At 52.3% G+C, this 20,323-nt stretch overlaps 1 protein-coding gene and 1 long non-coding RNA gene across 8 annotated transcripts in view; one reads left to right on the forward strand and one right to left on the reverse strand.

Annotated features, from left to right (window-relative positions):
• TNS1 (tensin 1) overlaps positions 1-20,323 on the reverse strand; it is a 192,710-nt gene that overhangs the window by 134,201 nt on the left and 38,186 nt on the right. The window lies entirely within an intron of this gene.
• On the forward strand, positions 11,952-17,297 carry LOC128314125 (uncharacterized). The gene is made up of 2 exons (XR_008295568.1): positions 11,952-12,636; positions 13,986-17,297. It is a non-coding gene; the product is annotated as an uncharacterized LOC128314125 (long non-coding RNA).

The raw sequence follows: 20,323 nt of genomic DNA on the forward strand, positions 1-20,323 counted from the left end.
TGCTCTATGCCAATCCCAACTCATTTTGTGACAGAAGACCCAGAATCTCACTTCTGAGCCCGTTTTTTTCTTCATCTCTGCTTTTTTTCTCCCGGCTGAGTGAAGGCATTTGTGGTTTTATATGCAAAAGTGATGCGAAGAGGAACTCCGGTTAATGAATTGCATGCTTCAGCTGTCTTTGAAACGCATCAAACAATAACATGGACCGATGGATGGAGAGATAAACAGAAATGTGATAAAGCAAATATACCAAAGGATTCATTATAGAACCTACGGAGTTTACCATTTAATCCTTTCAACTTTCCTATATGGACAAAATTTATTTATAATTAAAAATATCAGGGGAAACGTGATTTGAAAAGTTTGAAGATAAGTGGACAGGATTATTTTGAGGAGAAGGGAAAAGTCATTTATTTGCAACACACCTGTTGCATGCCGGACACTTAAAGAATATTCTCTCTCTCACTTAATCTTCAAATCTCCCCTGTTATTCTAGCTGAAGAAAGCGATCCTGGAGTGTTTCGGTGACTTGTCCAAGACCACACAGGATGGTGTTGAGCAGAAAGTCGACCTTGGATAGGCTCATTCCAGAGCCAAGCTCCTCACCGCTCAGCTCTCCAGACACTGAAAGGCCCTTCTCTTCCCCATCTGGGTCAGTGACCTGCATTTCTGAGCCTCAGTTTCCCCTGCTGTATGATGAGTTTGAATCCAAAGGTCTTCAAGATGTCTTCCAGTTCTAACACTCACTAATTTTATTAATTCATCCAAACGCTTCCCCAGGAAAGTGACAGGGAAGACCCAGAGGAGGGACAAACAGTCTCAGGAAAGATCTGGGGGCATCTAGGGCCAGTGTCACAGGGCAACAATCAGTACTTTGGAGGGCTGCTCCCCCTGCTTCAGTGACAGTGAAGCCTTGAGGATTGGGGGGGTACGAGTAGGGCACCTTCCCAGGACCCTAATGTGGGCAGGGTGGAGATGGAAGCATCACTGCACCCACCCCCTGCCTCCAGAACAAGGTGACTTCACCCCTTCCCAGGTGGAGAGTCTGGATTCCCAGAGTCCCAAATCCCAGTATCTCTAAACCTACCAGCCCTTGCCAGTGGCCTCCCTCTGTGAGTGTGTAGGTGCAGCCAGAGACAGAGATAGGAGAGACGTGGCCCCACAGAATGTGCCTCTGAGACTGTGGACTGTGTGAGGAAAGAGTCTAGCCCTCCCTCGTCCCAACTCTGGGACAAAGATGAATCCTAATAGCCTGTCCTACTAACTCCCACATCCCTGCAGACCAACATCGACTCAGGGGCTTGGTTCAGCCTTGGTCAGGGGAGGGAAGTGAGAGATTCCACGTCAGCAATCTGGGCTCCCCTAAAGGTAGATGGGGAGTCTGCCACAGAAGCGGAAACCCCCTCCCTGTCTTGGGTCATGAATGGCAGACACGCCATCCTCCCCATCTCCTCCTTCCAACCCACACCCCACCATCACCCTGACTGACACCAAACTATCCCAGGCTCCCCACTGCCTACCAGATCCAGTCCCAGCACTGCAGAAGGACCCTCTGTGACACAGCCCCACCTCTAAGCCTTTTCAAGGCACCATTCCCCCTTTTCCTTCTCCACGATCAGGCCTCAATTCAAAAGCCACATCCTCCCTGGGTCCTTCTGCAACTGCCCCTCCAGTAGGCACTGGCCCCTCCTCTGAACACTGAGGGCTCTTGCTCATACATTAATGCCGGGACACTCACTGATTGGGTGCACTTGTCTATGTCCCAGTGAGTTGAGCAAAGATTCATTCATCATTTCCTTCCCCTTTCCTCGCATGCTGGGTACCCAGTGCAAGGTGGCCGCATAGATTCTCAGTGAATGCAGACTGAATAAATAAATGGTGGAGTGATGGATAGATGGATGGTTGGCTACAGACTGAATAAACGAACACTTTTTAATGTTTGATTCTGCACAAAGCTGTACCAAGATAACTGTTGGCAGACTTTTATCTTCAAAGCTATATAAAAAACTGACCATCAGAAAAACTGACCTTGCTAGGACTTGAGGATCATTTACACCATGTCCCTCATGCATCATCTGCAGCAGATCAGGAGGCTCTGAGAGATGCCTGCTTCAGTTGCTAGCAAGAAGCCACTGGAGGTGACACTCTCATCCTCCACCCCAATACCACCTCTCTTTCCCAGCCCTGCTGGGGCAAGGAGGCATGAATTCAGTAAGCCTCTAGAAACCACACAGACAGAAGGTCAAGGATAGATGGAATGGGAGGGAGGGGGTTCCAAGGAGCTGGGAGATTTCAAAGAAATTAAGTAGCCTTCCCTTTATTTCTAAGAGCTGTCCCATAGCTAACCATCCACCCCCAGTCCCTCCCTGGACTTTCACCAGTATCAGTCTCAGCCTCTCACACATGCACATGCATAGTCACACACACACACACACACACACACACACACACAGAGTGAGAGCTGCTTTCTACAGGAGACTGCTTAGCCCCTATTCCCTCCCCTCCACAAAGCCCTCCTCCCCTGAGCCCGAGCAGACAAGGGATTCCCAGGGTTTTCCATCTCCCAACCCCCATCCCCTCCCTACCTCCTAAGCCAGCCCATGCCCCTTTCCCTCCTCCCTCCCTCCCTCCCTCCCATCCCCACGTGCTGGACTGCACATCTGGTTCCAGTTGTGGTTGGTCCATTCAGGGGTAGGCCTGGGGGTTTCTCATAAAACTGAATAATACCAGTGTTGGAGACTGTGGAGCTGGGGGAAGGGAGGGCAGGAGGCTGAAGGGGTGGGAGGGAGAGAGGCCGGCAGCAAGGAGGCAGAGAGAGACACAGAACCCAGAAAGTAGCAGGGCTGTGCCTGGCATCTAGCAAGGAGTCAATGGATGCTTGTTGATGGAAGATAGAAGCAGGAGAAACAGAGAGCAAGGAAAGTCAGGAGGAGAGAGAGCAGGACAAAGAGGGGGTCAGAAACAGAGACCCAGAAGGAGCAAGGAGACAAAGCTGGGGGCGCTGGGACAGGGCCACTGAGCCACAGAGTAGCCATTGAGAAGAGCAGCGAAATGAATCGTGCATGTCGGGGCCAGGTGCTGAGTTAGGCACTTTCAATGGAACAGGAGGGGATGTGACAGAAAGGAGGACAAAGGGACACACAGAGACAGAGAAGAAAGGGCAAAGATAAAGTCAAGGGAAATACTGCCAGCGAATGTTGAATCCAGACTCCCCCTGGCCTCGTGGCCCCACGGGCCAGCACAGAGTTGCTCCCATGTTATCCTTCATTCCATTTGCATCAATACTTGAGGACCTACCCTGCACCAAAACTTTCCCGTGTGTGTTTCCGTGCAGGCCCCCATTCAAATCTGAGAAATGGCTATAAGCTGTCATTCCTATCCCAGTCTTAGAGCTGGGCTCAGAGCAGTTAACCCAAGACCACAGGGCAGCTGATGAAACAGAGTCTGAATCCAGGTCTTGCAACTCAAGGCTGTCTCACTCCCCAATACAACTGGGAATGCTGGGTGCCAGCGCTCCCTCTGGAGGTCATCGTGTCATGTGTCACGTAACCCCCACTCTTGCAGGGCCAGGTTCCCAGATCCTTCTGGAGCTAAGGGCAAGTTCCTCTGAGCTGGGCTATGAGTAGACCAACACCCAGAACGCAGGGATTGGCTTCCCAATCTTCCTAGCACAGGGGGCAGGGAGATGCTGGAGCTACTCCCCTCTAGCGCCCTTGGCCCCCACTCTTTTCCTCCCTCTCTACCACAGAGAAGGCAGGGAGGTCCACATGCCCAGGTCCCCAGGGGAGAGGCCTTGGGCCTCAGAATCCTGCTGGGCCCATAACACAGCTGGCTGGGAGCCAGGCCGTGGGGGACACCATAGGCATTTGGTCAATGTCTGTGCATTGAGTTGCACCCTCTCCCTTCTGACCACATCCCCCCCGCCCCTGCAGCTAGAGATGAGCTTGGGCTTTCTCCAGGATACTTTCATCTCAGGGTCATTCTCTGGTCCTCCCCCTTCCGCATGCCCCCCTCCCCAGAGCTGGCTCCAGAAGCCACACCCCACCCTGCTGCCCCACAGAGCCCCTCTCCTTTCCTTCCTGATGCTGGGCTCCACAGCCCAGGTCACAGGTCTCTTCCTTTTCTGTTTGTCATCCTCGACATTCAGGCCAGACTGAGGCAGCAGCAGGGGCACCCCCTCCTCACCACTGCCCCTTATTTGCATCTCATTTGCATGCATTCCCAGCATCTCTCAGAGTACAGAGCTGGGCAGAGCCTTGGGCCCTTTGCCACACACTGCCCCAGGGAGGGAGAAGCTCCAGGCCTTCCACATTCTGGTTTCCTCCTCTCTGGTTTGCGCCTGTGGTCTGAGGACAGAGGATCAAAAGAACAGGAGAAGCATGAGAAAAATGGCCTGCCAACAGCTTGCCCCCAAGACACATGCTGGCAGCCCCTCCCTCCTGAGCCTGCCTCAGTTTCCACCCAGGAAAGGCACTCGGATCCAGCCCCAAGAACCTCAGACTGGAAGTCAGGGCCTTGGGGTCCAGCCCCACTCGGCCACCAATGCCCTGGTGACCAGAGGACGCTCTTGGTCCCTCTTGGCTTCCATCCCCCCATCTGACAACCTCGAAGATCCCTCCGAAGATTGCTGGAATACGTTTCTAGGCAGACATTGGTCCTTGGCAGAAAGTCATTGCTGGTGCCAGTTCACTGCACACAAATTCCTGTCTCCCCTGAGAAAGCCAATTTTAAAGCTGTAAGGACTCTGGGAGTTAATCGCCTCTGGGACAGGATTCCTCTCAAGCCTAAACCAGCGATGGTCACCGGCTTCAGCCTGGATCCTTTCAGAGAACCCACAGCCCTCCCTCACACACACACCCACCACCCTAACCCCATTATTACAAGGTCCCTAGACTGGACAGTCGGGGAATCCCCCACACCCAGGTTATCTGGATTTCAGGAAGGTGTTGGCAGGAGCCGTGATGAAATGCTTGGAGACGAGATAGAAAGCCGAGTGGATTCCGAGCCAGCAAGCCAAGGGGTGTTGATTAATAGATCAATGTCAACTTCCTGACTTGCCAAAGGGCTCTGTCCTCTGCCCTGGCTTGTCCAACATACTTATCAGTAACTTGGATGAAGACTTAGAACCAAGGTTTACCAAGCACACAAAGGTAAAAAAGCAAAAGAAAGATGTTGAACTGAACCAAAATACAAAATTGACACTACAAACAGACCAGAATTAGTAAGGGAACATTTCTCTTGAGGTCAAGTCCTAAACTAAGGTTAAAAAGTCATAAAATAAAAACACTGAATTAATAATAGTTCATGCAAGGAAAAGTCTAAGATTTAGCGGCAACAGAAAACAGAAAATTCAGAATTCTGCTCTCAGGAGGATATGGCTGCCACCAAAAGGCACATGCTCTTTGGGTTGCATTAATAGAGGTATAGAATCTAGACCAAAGGAGATGAGAGTTCTACTCTATTCCATGCCTCTCAAACATCATCAGACGTGTTGAGTTCTCTCCTATACTCTGTAAACCAAACAGCATCCAGAAGAGGACAGCAGAAGACACTCCATAAGCATTTATTGAATAAAAGCGCAAGAAAGACTAAAGAGATTGAGCCCAATTTTTATTTCAGACGATAAAGGACACAACATACATCGTCCAATATTTGAAAAACTGTCTTGAGAAAGTGAGCCAGGGCAAACTGTACTGCCTACATACTCCTCCTTTGTCTCCCTGCCTCTTCATCTGTGAATTCCTTGAAGCCTGGGACCATTTCCCATTCATCTCTGAATATCCAAAAGGCAGCATCAGTCAGGAGCTGAGCAGCTGCTAAGGACACAACGGCATCCTGACAAGGCCAGGCCTGTGGGCGCCGATCAGTAGGGAGCATGCTGGCCCCAGCCTGGGAGCTGACCTTTAGCCAAGCCGGCTGCTGAGCTGGAGAAGGCGAGGAGCCAGGCTTGTGGCCGAACGTTTGGCTCGCACATGCTGTCCCAGGCTGGCCAACTGGCCTCCCACCCCCACCCCCACCAAGACTCACCCTTTGCCACTGCTCTGTGGGGTCTGGCCCCAGATGGGCACCCTTGCCCAAAGTCTGGAGCTCCTCAGCAGCCCAGATCCTGCCAAAGCTGGATTCCTCCCCTCCAGCCCCTCATCACCTGCATGGCCTTCCCACCTCCTCATCTTCCGTGCATCTTCCTTTCTCTCACCCCCTAACCGACCCTCACCCCACCATTCCCTCTCCTTAACATTGAACCTCAGGCCTCCAACGTTCTTCGTATGACTACTTCTTGCTCTGTGCTCTGTGGCAATGGGCTGCTGAAAATTTCAGCGCTCACCTCCCCTCCCGCCCACCATATTTTCTTAATTATATAGCACTTTCAGGGCTGAACAGAGCTGGAGACTCCCTCCAGAGGACTTTTACCCTACAGCTAATAATAATCTCTTTGCTTCACCTTGAAATGAGGGCCGTCCCTCCTGGAGTATGAGAGCCAGAGAAAGCTGGCCCTATCTTACTAAGGCCCAGGGATGGGAAGGGAAAGAGTCTAGGCTTTGGTGCCACCCGGACCATCACTGAAGCCTGGCTACCCCACTCACCAGCTGTGTGACCTCAGGCAAGTTATGAACCACTCTGACAAATGATTACAGAGTCTGACACAGAGCATCCCCCACATCCTCCTCCTTCAAAGAAGGCTTCACCACCTCCACCCCAGAGTCCCAGTTCATCTCTCCTTCTCACGGATGTCTTAGGCCCTGTTTAATAAACACTCACACTTATTGAGGGTTTCACATGTGCCAGGCACTATTCCTAGAGCTCGTGGATATTAACTTCAATCCTTCCAACAACCCTATGGATATTGACCATTATGAACCCCATTTTGTAGATAAGGAAACTGATGCTCAGAGACATCAGCTATGATTGCTACTACTCTCCTAACTGAAGCAGCCACAGTATGTCAGCAGGGACCTCAGGGCCTTTGCCCATCGACATCCTGTTTGGGTGCCGGGCTCTCCTGTGCCTGACAGATGCTCACTCGCCAGCCTCTGCTTTCACACACCAGGCCCTTAGAGCCCGCTCCCACACCCAGCTGAGGCTGGAAGGCTCCAATGAGTGGCAACCTGCTTCCTGTCTCTCTCTCTACCCCCCCCCCCGCCCCCACACACACACCTGTTCACACTCTCCCCAAATATTTGTTTCACAGGCTGGGCATTCCCAGCTCTTCCACAGTTTCTGGATCTTTCCACCTTCCAGGTACTCGGTTGTTTCCCTGCTTCTGATCCCGTCCCAGTTGGCCTTCATTCATTCATACATTCACCCATCCATTCAACAAATGCTTTGGAGTGCCCACAGAGGGTCAGGCCAGCACCACAGGTGGATCACACGCAAAGCCAGATGGAGCACCTGCCCGCAGGGACACTTGGTCTAGAGGACGAGACGCCGAACAAACAGAAGCACAAACACATATCAGGAACAGTCAGTGCTGAGTGGTGCAAGGGGAAAGACCGGAAAGCCAGAGGGAGGAATCGCTTAGATCCTAATGGCTAATGTGCCCGTAACATGTGCCAGGCCCCATTATAAACCCCACACATGCCTTATTAGCTCATTCCCTCCCCACCACAGGCCTGGGAGTAGATGTCCTTCTAACCCCCTTCGAACAGTGGAGGGAGCTCAGACACAAGAGGCAAAGTCGCCTGCCCAAAGTCAGCAAGACAAGGGCAGAGAGGCGGGACGATAGGCCTGAACCCCAGCGGTTCTCTGAAGCACCATGTCATATTATGTCCAGGAGGTTCATGGAGGGCTCCTAAGGACTCAGTGCCCAAGCCGATGACGCACACACACATGCCAGCAGCAGCCTGACCATGCAGAAGGTGGCAGGCCCACCCTGGTGGTGACCTCGACCCCATTCTGTGCTTTTTACCCATGTTCCCTTGTGCCACATTGGCTTCACCAAGATGGAAGTCACCCAAACACCAGAGCCCCAGCTTACTCTCCCACTTGCTATCACCTTCAGACATTTGACCTTTCCCCTGGTTGGCTCCAAGGGGGCTGGAGGGGTTGTCCAAAACGATGTGAATGGGGCCAGTGGTCAGCCCCTCCTGTCAGGGCTTAGCTTGAGACGTGGCTCCTGGTGACACCGATGGGACCAGGGATAGGGCAAGAAGGGCTCCAAACTCTGGAAAACAATCACCCCAGGCTCTCCCCAGGGCCACCCAATTCTGGGCTCACAAACGTTGACAAGAATTTAGAGTTGACTAACCCAATCCTCTCATCATAGTTATATGGAAGCTAAAGCCCAGAAAGGACAAGTAGGGAGTCCCGATGTCACCATAGGGAGGAACTCAATGCAGTCAACCCTAGAGTCATGTGTCCAGCTCCCAACCTGCATCACACTAGCCCCCAGGAGAGCCGGTGCTGGGCTTAGCCATGCGGGGATGGAAGGAGGACTGTGTCCACTTAACCATGAGGAAGGAAAGAGGGGCTCAGGCCCCTGGGGTGGTGAGGGACCCACAGGGCCAGATAAAGGATTCTTGGGCTCCAGGTGCAGGCCAGTCCTGCTCCCCACTGATGACCAGAACAGAGGCCAGGGCAGGAAGGGTGAGCAGGGCAAGGGGCAGCCGCTGGAGCCCCTCCCTCTGGCTGCTCCTCCCCAGGGACCCCGCGGGTGAGGGTGACTGTTTTCCTAGGAACATTGTGTTCAAGCTGGGAGTCTTGGCTCAAGCACCCTACCCTGGCAGATCTCCAGCTGCCTGTTTAATAATGTACAGCCAATCGGCCATTAACAGCAGGTTCAAAAAAAAAAAAAGTTTGATGGCTGTTTTTGCTGTTGTTGTTGGTTTTTTCTTTTCCTTCCAGGTAGTTGGTGATGGTTATGAGGAACAAGTCTCTTCTAGCTGGTGTCCAGGGCAACCACCGCCTGTCCAGGCTGAGGGATCCTGGCAGACCCCACCTGCCTCTGCCCACCCCGCCCACCATGCCCAGGCGCCAAAGTGCCCGCTCCCACCTCCACAGTCCTGGCGACACTCTGGGCTCACTTCCCGGGGGCGGGCAGCTGTCCTGGCACCTGGGAGGTCCAGAGAGGCCCAGCAGGGCCAAGGCAGAGGATGTGGGATGTGCTGGCAGGGGCAGAGGAAGGCCAGGTGGGGGTTCAGCTCTAAATGGGCCCAGCACTCCCTAGGAATCCCACCCCATCTGGCCACAGTCAGGAGCAGAAGGTGGGGTTGCGGTATCCCAAGCAGGTGCGAGGACGTTGCCAGATGGCCAGCTCTCCTGGTCAGGACTGGGCAAGGGGGTGAGGACCCTGGGGCCTGCCTTCGTTGGGGCTGACTCATCTCCATCTGAAATTCAAGATTTGCAGCAGGATCAGGGGAGCTGGAAAGCAGGAGACTCACAGGAGAGCAGTTAAGACCGAGAGTGGAAACTTGGGTCCTTTAAGAAGCTGAATGATAAACAGATTGGCCCTGGGCTGTCTGCAGCGGCTGGCCCAGGTGAGAAAGCCTGCCAGACTCTCCTTCCCTCTCCAGCCTGGTAACCCAGAAATAGGAACAAGGCAGTGTAGCAGGAGGGAAGAGTCCCCAGGAGCCAGGGTCTGGGTCCTGGTGACCCGTGGCCGATCTGTGCCCTCTCTGGCCTCCATCTTACTATCGGGCAAGAATGAACTGGGGGTCCCCCATCCTGCCTGGGGTCCCGACCACAGAGGGATTGCCAAGGCTAGATGTGGGGCAGACAGAGGAGTCCATAATCATGATGATGATGGTGATATGTTCTCAGTTATCAAGCTCTCACTATGTCCCAGGCACTGCATTTTTTTCTCTCTCATGAATTCTACCAGGCAGACGCTATTATGCCCATCACCATACAGATGAGGAAACTGAGGCTTGGAGAAGCTGAGGAGCCACTTGCCCAAGTGATGGCCAGTGGGCGATGGAGGCAGGACTTGGACCCAGGCCGGCTGACCTCAGGGCTCATGCTGCCTTGGAGAGTCCAATAGAGGGGAACGGCCCAGACCCCAGGCGCCAAGAGCCCAGCAGCCCCTGCTCTCTGCCCTGCATGTCTGGCCGTGGTTCGCCATCCAGCCTTCCAGCCTCTCATCATGCCCTGGTGGACTCATCAGCCTCCCCTCTGTCCTTTACCCGCCTCCTGTCCCCCAGGCCCCCTTGGGGCCACCTGCTTCCCCCAAGGTAGCAGTGCTCACACAGACACAGCCACACAACCATGTACGCTCGCACACTCACATTTGTGTATGTATGCACAGGTACCCAAGCACTACGCACAAGCACATGTACTTAAACTCATGCACACACACCTGTCTGCACACACAGGCAAGGAACTATGTCTACAGAATACACATGCACACTCTTTGCACACACATTCCTGTGCCTAAAGGCCCCCAAAGATCCACACTGACACACACACACTGGCATCCACACGGATCCATGTACATACTTCCAAGGATGCACACGCACGCACACACACACACACACACACACACTTGCACATAGGCACACGTGTGAGCTCCAGCCACGGGAGGCTTGGCGTAGGCACCCGTGGACTGTCTGGGCAGGCAGAACTGGACAGATGTCTGCCACGCCACCCGGGTGGTTATTCCAAAGGCAAGAAGGCCGTCGGCTAATAATACTGCAGCGCATTCCTGGCCCAAGATAAGCGGCCCCAAGCATCCTCGGCACGTTCCGGACTCGCTGTCTCACCCCTGTGGATTCCACCCACCCGCAGCGCCATCCTGGAGGAGCCCCAGGGGCCGACGCCACCAGCACAGACACCTTGGCCAGGAGCCTGCCACTCTCCCCTCTCCAGGGACCCCGGGCCCGCTGTAGGCCTCAGTTTCCCCCCAGGGACATGCATGCAGGGAAGGAGAAGAGGTCTGTGTCCATCCTGAGACGCAGGCTAAACTATAAGACCTCTCTGCATTCCAGCCCCAAGCTGGGCAAACACACGCCCCATGCGCCTCCCGTACTAAGTACACACCAGCCTGGCGGAGCCCCTCCCGCCAGGGCAGTGCCTCATCACCCCCGTGCTCACTACAACTCAATGACATCATTGTATCATGCAGGTGAAGGGACTGGGGTCCGCTGAGACCCCGCTGCTAGGAAGTGAGAGACCCAAAATTTGAACCCAGGTCTCCCGGCTCCTAAGCCAGGGCTCCTCCTAGGACCTCAAACCATTCCCCTCCTGGCTGACTCTTAAATCATGTATTTTCAGTGCCACCAAGTAGATCAGGGACATCTTAGGGATCATCACCTTTCTCGGGGAAAAAAATCGTGTTCATTACAGGCCCAGGAGGGGGACTGTGAGTAACACACACGCAAGGGCAGTACCCCCACAAAAGTGTCAGACGTTAGGGGCTGTTCTGGGGCATCTGCAGCTGCCAGAGGCGTGACAATGGTCCCCATAACAGGGGACAGGAGGACATGAGCCCTCAAACCTCCAAGTCACCAAGGGTTTGGGAAATGGAGGTGTAAAGACTGAGAAAGGGGCTTCCTCCACCCATGAAGTCAAGAGGGAGAGGTCTTTGGATTTTAGGGCTGGAGAGTCAGGACGAAGGGGAACAAGGGAGGATCCAGGGGATGACATGAACACACAGAGCCCTCAGGGCCCCAGAAGAAGGGACACAGAACAGACAGGAAAGAGAAGGAACAAAGCCAAGGAACCTGAGGTCCCTAAAGGAAAGAGGCAACAGGAGAGAATGAGAGATGTGGTTGCAACAGAGACTGGGAACTAGAAAGTTCCGCTGCACTTTGGTGATGTGGAGCAGTCCTCATCTGAGTCTTTTTAAAGAATTAAATTTTTTTAACATTTATTTATTATTGAGAGACAGAGACAGAGTGCAAGCGGGGGAGGGACAGAGAGAGGGCAAGACACAGAATCCGATGCAGGCTCCAGGTTCCGAGCTGTCAGCACAGGGCCCCACATGGGGCTCGAACTCACAAAGATCCACATTGACACACACACACTGGCATCCACAGGCACACATACACACGGATCCGTGTATGACCTGAGCCAAAGTCAGACGCTTAACCGACTGAGCCACCCAGGCGCCCCTAAGTCTTATCTCACCTTGTAGCCTGACCATGTTCCAGGGCAGCAGTTTTAAAGTCTGTGTGTGCGCGCATACACACACACACACACACAGGCTCACCTAAATCTCAAGTGCCCCTCTGGGCAACTCAGTCAATGAGGTCAAGAGCTGTTCTGGACATGTCTCACATGAGAACAGTGAGGGCCAGCGAGAGACTGTGGCTTCCCAAAGGCGCCAGGTTTCCTCTTCACTGAAAAAAAACACAAGCCAAGAAGAGGCCCCAAGTATCCCCATCCCCTCAATTCCCCAGGAGGCAGCACTGCCAACCAGCAGAGCCGAGGCAAGAGGCCCCAGAAGCAAAGGGAGAATGGAAGGAAGCAGGCCCGGGGGTCTCTGGGGTGTGACTTTCCCAGCCCCGGGAAGATGGGACCGGGCAGGATCAGAGCAGCCTCCCAAGCCTGACACCAGCCGACCAGGCTCCAAGAGCACAGGACCTTGGCTAGAGATGAAGGCAGAGGGCACAGAGGCACAGGAGGTGGGGTCATGGTGGGGACTGCAGCTGAGAAAGGGGAGAGCGTTCCCACGAAGACTCGGCCATCCCAGCCACCAGCTTGGTAAGTAAGGCAGCTGTGCTTCCCAGAGCCGCGGGACCCTGCTGGCCACCCCCTTCCGGCCCCCCACTCCACACTCGACTCCCCACCCCCCACTCCCACTCTGAGCAAGCCAGGCAGCCTTACACGGACATCTCAGGGAGGCAGTGTTTAGCAGATTAGGCACTCTGGGGTGCTGCTATCTCCCCACAGCCCCTCCTTCCAGAGCCCCCTCTTCTCCGGGGACAGGGCAACAGACCTGCAGGCCAAGGCCAGAGAGGGGAAGCTGAGAAGGGAAGGATAACTGTGCTCCGGATTTCACATGTAGCTGGACAGACACCCTCCGGTTGGGAGCCCGTAGAGAAATCTGGAAGGGAGAGGCCAGGGACAGAAACTATGGAATGAGGACCCATCGGAAATGTGATCACATGGCATCAGCTGATCGGCGAAGGGACAGAGGCAATAATATATGTAGATATGTGATCATTACAGAAATAGATGAGAGCACAGTTTCCAAGTTTATTTGCCTGATACACACAAAACAACTGAAACAGGACATTTTCGAAATGATGAGGGAAAACGGGACACATACTAGGTATTAGCTGCTCCTAAGAAATTATTATTAATTATGCTGACTGTGATAATGGTACTATGGTAATGTTAAAATTAAAAGTCCTTATCTGTTAATGATACAGAGTGAAGTATTTACAGTGGAATGATATAATGTCTGGGATTTGCTTTAAAAACACTCCAGCAAAAATAAGGGAGTGAGGGGGGCAGATGAAACAAAAACAGCAAAAACTGATGGTTGTCAAACATGGGTACAAAGGAGTTCATTATGCTATTCTTGCTACTTCTGTATAAGTTTCAAATCTCCCACAATAAAGAATTGACAAACACACGCACATGCGCACACACGTGGCGGGGGAGGGGGGAGTCAGCTGATCCACATTCTATGAAGTGTGGTATTCAAGATGCTGTTAGCCGGAAGCACGGCCCAACCATTTTATTTTAATACTTTTGTATATTAAAAGAAACCAAAAGTATATAATTGCAGAGTAAGCCTGTACATTCTAGCACTTAAATGAGTAAAAGGTTATAAAAGCAAGTCTTTTTATTTTTAACGTTTATTTATCTATTTTGAGAGAGAGAGAGAGAGAGAGCAAGCATGCGAGTGAGTCGGGGGAGAAGGGCAGAGAGAGAAGGAGAGGGAATCCCAAGCAGGCTCGGTGCTCAGTGCAGAGCCTGACACGGGACTCGGTCTCGAGACTGGGAGATCATGACCTGAGCCAGAATCAAGGGCTGGATGCTTAACTGACTGAACCACCCAGATGCCCACAAGTCTTTTTTTTTTTTTTTTTTTTAGTGACTAGGTGAGAGAGAATAGGCTGGTGAGAATGGAATTGTACAATGGGAAGGGAGAATACACCTGAGGGCAGCCGAGAGACCACCAACCTCACCCAAACTCCCCATGGCCGGGGAAACCATACACAGATCCACGATGGAGGCATCCTGAATATGCAGCTATGCAGCCTTACCTGAGACATTGGCCACAGGGGATGGACCTAGGCTGGCCGCACAGGTGAGCAGCTGGAATGCAGAGACAATAGTGGAGAACAACTGTGGCTGTTTATCGAGGGCAGCCCCCCACCCCGGCTCTGTACTTGCACTGGCTCCGATCCCTACACAGCCTTCAGAGGTAGACATCATACCCATTTTACAGATGGGGGAACTGTGGCTCAGAGAGCAGATGTGACCTTCTCAAGGTCCCAAGGCCAGCAGGTGGCAGTCAGGGTTTGAACCCACATGCCTCTGATGCCCACACTTGCTAGTGGAACCAAGAAGGCAGCCAGGGAACCAGCCCAGCAGGAACCTGGGCCCAGCAGAGAGCTACAGCCCTGAAAGACATAGAGAGGAAGACAAGAACGACATGATCTGTGGGAGGGAGAGGTAGGAGAGGCCCGGGCTGCACAATGGGTTTGGGTGTCTGAACAGTTGTTACACAGAAGTGGCAGAAAGGGAAAGACTGCGGCACGATGAATGAAGGTCAGACAGCTGGGAGAACTGGAAGGTAGAAACAGAGGGCTGTGAGCCTTGGTCAACATTTCAAAACATCACCCTTCGGAGCTTTGGGGCTGGGATTACACCAACTCAGCATGGGAACATACGCTATTCCACGCCTCCTGGAAGTTCTAGTTGGTAGTTAAAATGTGTTTGATTAACAAAAATAGGAAAATGCATGTAACTTCTCAAAACATGAGGCTCACGGGGGAAATATTAATGAAAGAGTCCTTCCATTGTGCATCAAAGCCTGGAACACACTTGATGACAAAGGGGTTAAGGTGGTGCCCTAGAAGGGCTATCTGCATGCCCAAGTTCTAACTTTTCAAGGCTAGGAAAACAGGCGAAGGAACATCGAGGGACACAAAACTTCTACAAAGCTCTCGGCACCCAGGAGATCCCCACCCATCTTTCCTGGCAGCTGAGATGCCCCCAGGGAGGCCCAGGCTCCTAAGCAAGTCTCACCTCCCATTCTTGCGTCTGCTCTCAGGACTAGGTCCTGAGTCCTGGGCTGGACACTCTGACCAGAGCCTAATGCCGGCTGGCGGGGAGGAGCAGGTTCTGGTCAGCAGCAACATAGGGCTTCTGGCTCCATTCATTAACTATGTGAGGTTGGGCAAGCCGTTTGACCTCTCCCCTGTTTCCCTCTCCTTCCCACCTTCCCCTGCTGTCCGTGCTAAAACTGGAATAATAATAACAGCAACTTCCTCACAGGGCTGTTTTGAAAATTCATTGGCATGATCCGTGTAATGTGCTTAGCATGGAACCTGGTCCTAATTGCTTAATAAGTGGTAACCACTGTAATTATGATCATTAACTATCCTGTCTGAGATCCACAGTTGGGCCCTTTGGCACTCAAGGCCCTGATGAGCCTGGACCACAGGAAGCGGCAGGGTGGGCAGCAGCCCGCAGGACAAAGGAGGCTGAGAGGGGAGAGCAGGCCAACCTCATCCTCTCCAGGAATGTGGCTGGCGGCTGGGAGGGTGGGGGGCGAGGGGAGATGCCTCGCCGCTGAGGTCAGGCCCTATTTGGAGCTGGCAGAGTGTTTATCACCCTCACGTGTGAGGGGAGGGGGGGCGGTGGGGATTGGAGAGGGAGAGGAGGGGAGGCGGCTGCCGGGAGGAGGGGGAGGCCTCCCTGAGCGGAAAGGACCTTCACCTTTGCCAGGGTCCCGGGAAAGACCACAGGCCCGTCCGCTCGCTCCGCGAGGGGGGTGGGGCAGCAGGGGTACCGGCTGCACACATCAGCCGCCCCCCACTCGCTGCCTCAGCCCGGAACAGGACGTCCACCCCACAACGGGCATCGTTTCCAAAGCTCATCACCACAACCCAGCAAGCTAGAGCTCACCATCCTTGTCTCACACATGAGGAAACTGAGGCTGGGGCTGCTGACGCTCCCTGCCGAAGGGTGCCTGCTGACACCAGTCGCTCGCTGACCCATCACCCTGCCCCTCCAGACACACACACCACCTGTTCGGCCCTGCCCTGGCCCAACACAACCTCTTCTATTCTTGAGATTCCAGTTAAGGGGCCCCAACTGCTTCTTCGTTCCCTGCTGCCCCTTTTCTGGCTCCCCACCACCAGAAGGCACCCCCCGGAACCAACCCACCTCACTCCAGCTGCTGCTTCAACCTGTTTCCTCCTAGACTGTCCTCCACAAAGACCAAGACAACTCCCTGGTTACCCTCCGTGGTTGTGGTCGTACCCACCCCTCTACTGAAGCGAGAGCCACCCTGGGCCTCAGTTTCCCCTTATGGAAAGGACAAGTGGCCCACAGGGAGGGAGGGGGGATGCCAAGACCCCAAGGGCAGGGGAGAGCCTTGGGGATATATTTAGAGCGTTCCTCTTGCATGAAGGCACCCTTCTCCCTAGTTTCCACATCTTCCCCAATTCTGTAAAAGCCGGACCTCTCTCCCTCCCCCTCTCTGCCACCTACAAAACTTCAGTGAACGCAGTCCTGTTAGAGAGACTTGCTCAGTGGCTCTAGCCTCCTTGCTGGTTCAAATCCCAGGCCTCTCTGAATCTCCACGCATTCCCCACCCACGCCCTAGGATATTTCACACACACGCACGCGCACACATGCACAAACACATACACATGTGTGCACGTGCACACATGCCCTGTAGCCGCAATTCCTGCCTGGGCTCTGTGGTTACCCACTGTGGTCTCTCTGATTACCATCTCCCATACCGATCAGATCAGACAGAGGAACCGCTCCTCTGCCAGGGCCACCTTAGCCTCTCCCAGAAGACAAGGTACTGCGTGTTTCCCCGGAAAACTGGCTGCAAGTCCTGGAAGGAACCGGAAGCCAAGCCCTGTGGAGGGGGCGTTCCCACTCAGGCTTCTGAAGCAAGCATTTAAGATCCTCCTTCTGGGGCGCCTGGGTGGCTCTGTCAGTTAAGTGTCCAGCTTCGGCTCAGGTCACGAGCTCACGGTCCATGAGTTCGAGCCCCACATCGGGCTCTGTGTTAACAGCTCCAAGCCCTGGAACCTAATTTGGATTCTGTGTCTCCCTCTCTCTCTGCCCCTCCCCCACTCACAGTCTGTCTCTCAAAATGAATGTTAAAAAAAAAAAAAAAAAGAAAACAAAGTGAATATCGAAATAAAGCTAGCCAAATGAATTTTTTGGTTTCCCAGGGCATATAAAAGATAAAAGTTATGTTTACACTATACTGTAATCTATTAGGTGTGTGATAGCATTATCTCCAAACATTTACATAATTAAAAAATATTTTATTGCTAAAAATGCTAATCATCTGAGCTTTCAGCAGGTCATAATCTTTTTGCTGGTGGAGGGTCTGGCCTCAATGTTGATGGCAGCTGACTGATCAGGGTAGTGGTTGCTGAAGGCTTGGGGTGGCTGTGGCAATTTCTTAAAGTAAGACAATAAAGGGTGCCACCACAGAAGTTGACTCTTCCTGTCACGAACCAATTCTCTGTAGCACGTGATGCTGTTTGATAGCGTTTACCAACTGTAGAACTTTGCTTATCACTGGAGTCAACGCTCTCAAACCTGCCACTGTGTTATCAAGTACATTTATGCAATGCTCTAAATCCTTTGGTGTCTTTTCAACAATCTTCACGGCATCTCCAACGGGAATAGATTCCATCTCCAGAAATCACTTGGTTTGCTCATCCCCCAAGAAGCAACTCCTCCCCCATTAAAGTTTGATCCTGGGATTGTAGCGATGCAGTCCCATTCTCAGGCTCCACTTCTCATTCTAGTTCTCTTGCTATTTCCACCACATCAGTAGCTACTATCTCCCCTCCCTTTGTAAAACACAACAACGACAACAACAACAATACCTGCAAAGCACAATAAAATGAGGTGTGTCCGTTTATACCTCCTACTGCTGTTTCTGTGAAGAACCTGACTGATATAGCGAGTAAATAAGAGAGGTCAAAAACTATGGATCCTACCAACTTAAAAGAACTCCCAATGGCCACAGTGGGGTCAATTCAATCCAAATAATAACAATAATAACAATAGCAGTGGATTATAACCTTTAAAAAATGAATATCCAGGTTTCGCACTGACATAAACAAATAACTGTATAAATAAATAAGGCATAAGAGACAGTAGAACAAATAGAGACAGGAGAATGTTGAAGAACAGACGAATTCCATTTATAAACGTAGGAGGAATGATACAAATACAAAATCAAATGAACTCAAACTAAGAGACATTCTATAAAATACCTGACGAGCACTCTTCAGAAGTGCCAGAGTCACAAGGGACAGAGGACTGCAGAATTATCCCAGCTTGGTGGAGGCCAAGGAGACACAGACTAAATGCAATGTAGGATCCTGAAGTGGATCCAGGATCCGAAGAGGGGCAGTAGTGGAAAAACCGGCCAAATTCGACTAAGGTCTGTGGATTAGTAAAAGCATCAGATGAGTGTTAATTTCCTGGTTTCCATCATTGCGCAATAGTTCTGTAAAGTTGTCAACATTTGGGGAAGCTGAGAGAAGGGTATATGGGAACTCTTTGTCCTATTTTGGCAAACTTTCCGTAAGTCTAGAATCATTTCAAAATTAAAAAAAAAAAATGTAAGTAGGTTCTAAAAAAGACACAGATTAGGGTTCAGAATGAGAGCCAGAGGGCAGTTAAAGGACTGGGTCTTTGGGAGGGAAGAGGGATTCAACCCGGGAAGGTCCCCAGCCTCAGGGAACCCGAGGAGGGGGCCCTCAGACGAGAGGAGGGAGAAGGCAGACTGCTCCGGGTGCCAAGGAAACGGATCCGGCCTAGACACAAGGTGACACAGGCGGAGTCCCCGGGCCTTCAGCTCTGGGATAATCACCCAGAGACAGACTCGGCATCTAGTGCTCATAGCCATGATGCTGCCACCACCACCACAGCTGTCACAAATTGCTAGCCACTGCCCACTAGGAGCTGAAAGCACTCTCCATTATCTACTAATTTCATTCTCACTACCACCCTGCAGAAAGGCCTTTATGACCCCAGATTATAGATGAGAAAATTGAGAGGGACATTTGGGTGGCTCAGTCACTTAAACCTCTGACTTCGGCTCAGGTCATTATCTCACAGTTCATGGGTTCAAGCCCCACATCATCTCCCGCCCCCTCCAACAGCATGGGGCCTGCTTGGGATTCTCTCTCTCTCTCTCTCTCTCTCTCTCTCTCTCTCTCTCTCTCTGCACCTCCCCAACTTCTACTTTCTCTCTCTCTCAAAACAAAATAAATCAAACTTCAAAAAAAAAAAAAAAAAGATGAGGAAACTGAGAATCAGCGCACCTCAGAAAATGATCCAAGGCCACTCAGCTATAAGCAGGGAGGCAGAGAACAAACCCAGCTCTGACTCCCGAACTCCCAAATCTTACAACAAAAGAGACCTTGACTGTCTCCAGCCCAACCTCCCTCACCACAGCACAAGATGGCTGCTGAGAGCTCACCATCTCACAAGACAGCCGAGTCCAGTGAGGACCGATCTAATTTTCTTCCCTGGAGGTTAAGGTTGGCTTGGTAAGACAGAATTTCCTCCACCCAACCTAACTGCAGACTCTGTCCTGGGACCCCAGTCACAAAGCAGTGGCAATGACACTAATTGCTGTATTCACTACTGCTCTAGTACTTTCTATGCATTGACTCGTGTAACCCTCACAATTACCTGATGAGGCAGGGGCAGATCAGAAACCCAAGTCACAATGAGGCTAAGCAACTTGCCCACTGTTGAAGAAGATAAGTCAGATGCGGGGTCGGACCCACGTCTCCAGATCAGACCCTCTCCTCAAGGATCTCCCTAAGTCTCGGTTCAATTCCTGGGTCCTGGTTCTATCACCTTCCTGACTGTGTGAACCCACTGCTCACCATCTCAGCCTGTTTCCTCCTCTGTGCCCTAAGGGATTACATTAATGCCTACCTTTCCGTGTTGTTGCAAGGATTGGATTAAATGGATCCTGACCATGCAAGGAGAGAGGATCTTTGTAAGCCAGGCTCTGATGGTGGAATTCAAGCCAGTGTGATTTTCCGAGTGCAGGAGAGGGCACTGGAGCTTTTAAGCTGTTCCTCCAATCACGTATGACCCATGAGTGACCTTCCTCCCTGGCTTCCTTAAACAGAACCCAGTTTGAACCCAGACACCTCTGAACACCCTCGCTTGGGTGCCTCAGCCCAGCAGGTGGAAACAGGCC

Source organism: Acinonyx jubatus, chromosome C1 (assembly GCF_027475565.1).
Source record: "Acinonyx jubatus isolate Ajub_Pintada_27869175 chromosome C1, VMU_Ajub_asm_v1.0, whole genome shotgun sequence".
NCBI lineage: Eukaryota > Metazoa > Chordata > Mammalia > Carnivora > Felidae > Acinonyx > Acinonyx jubatus.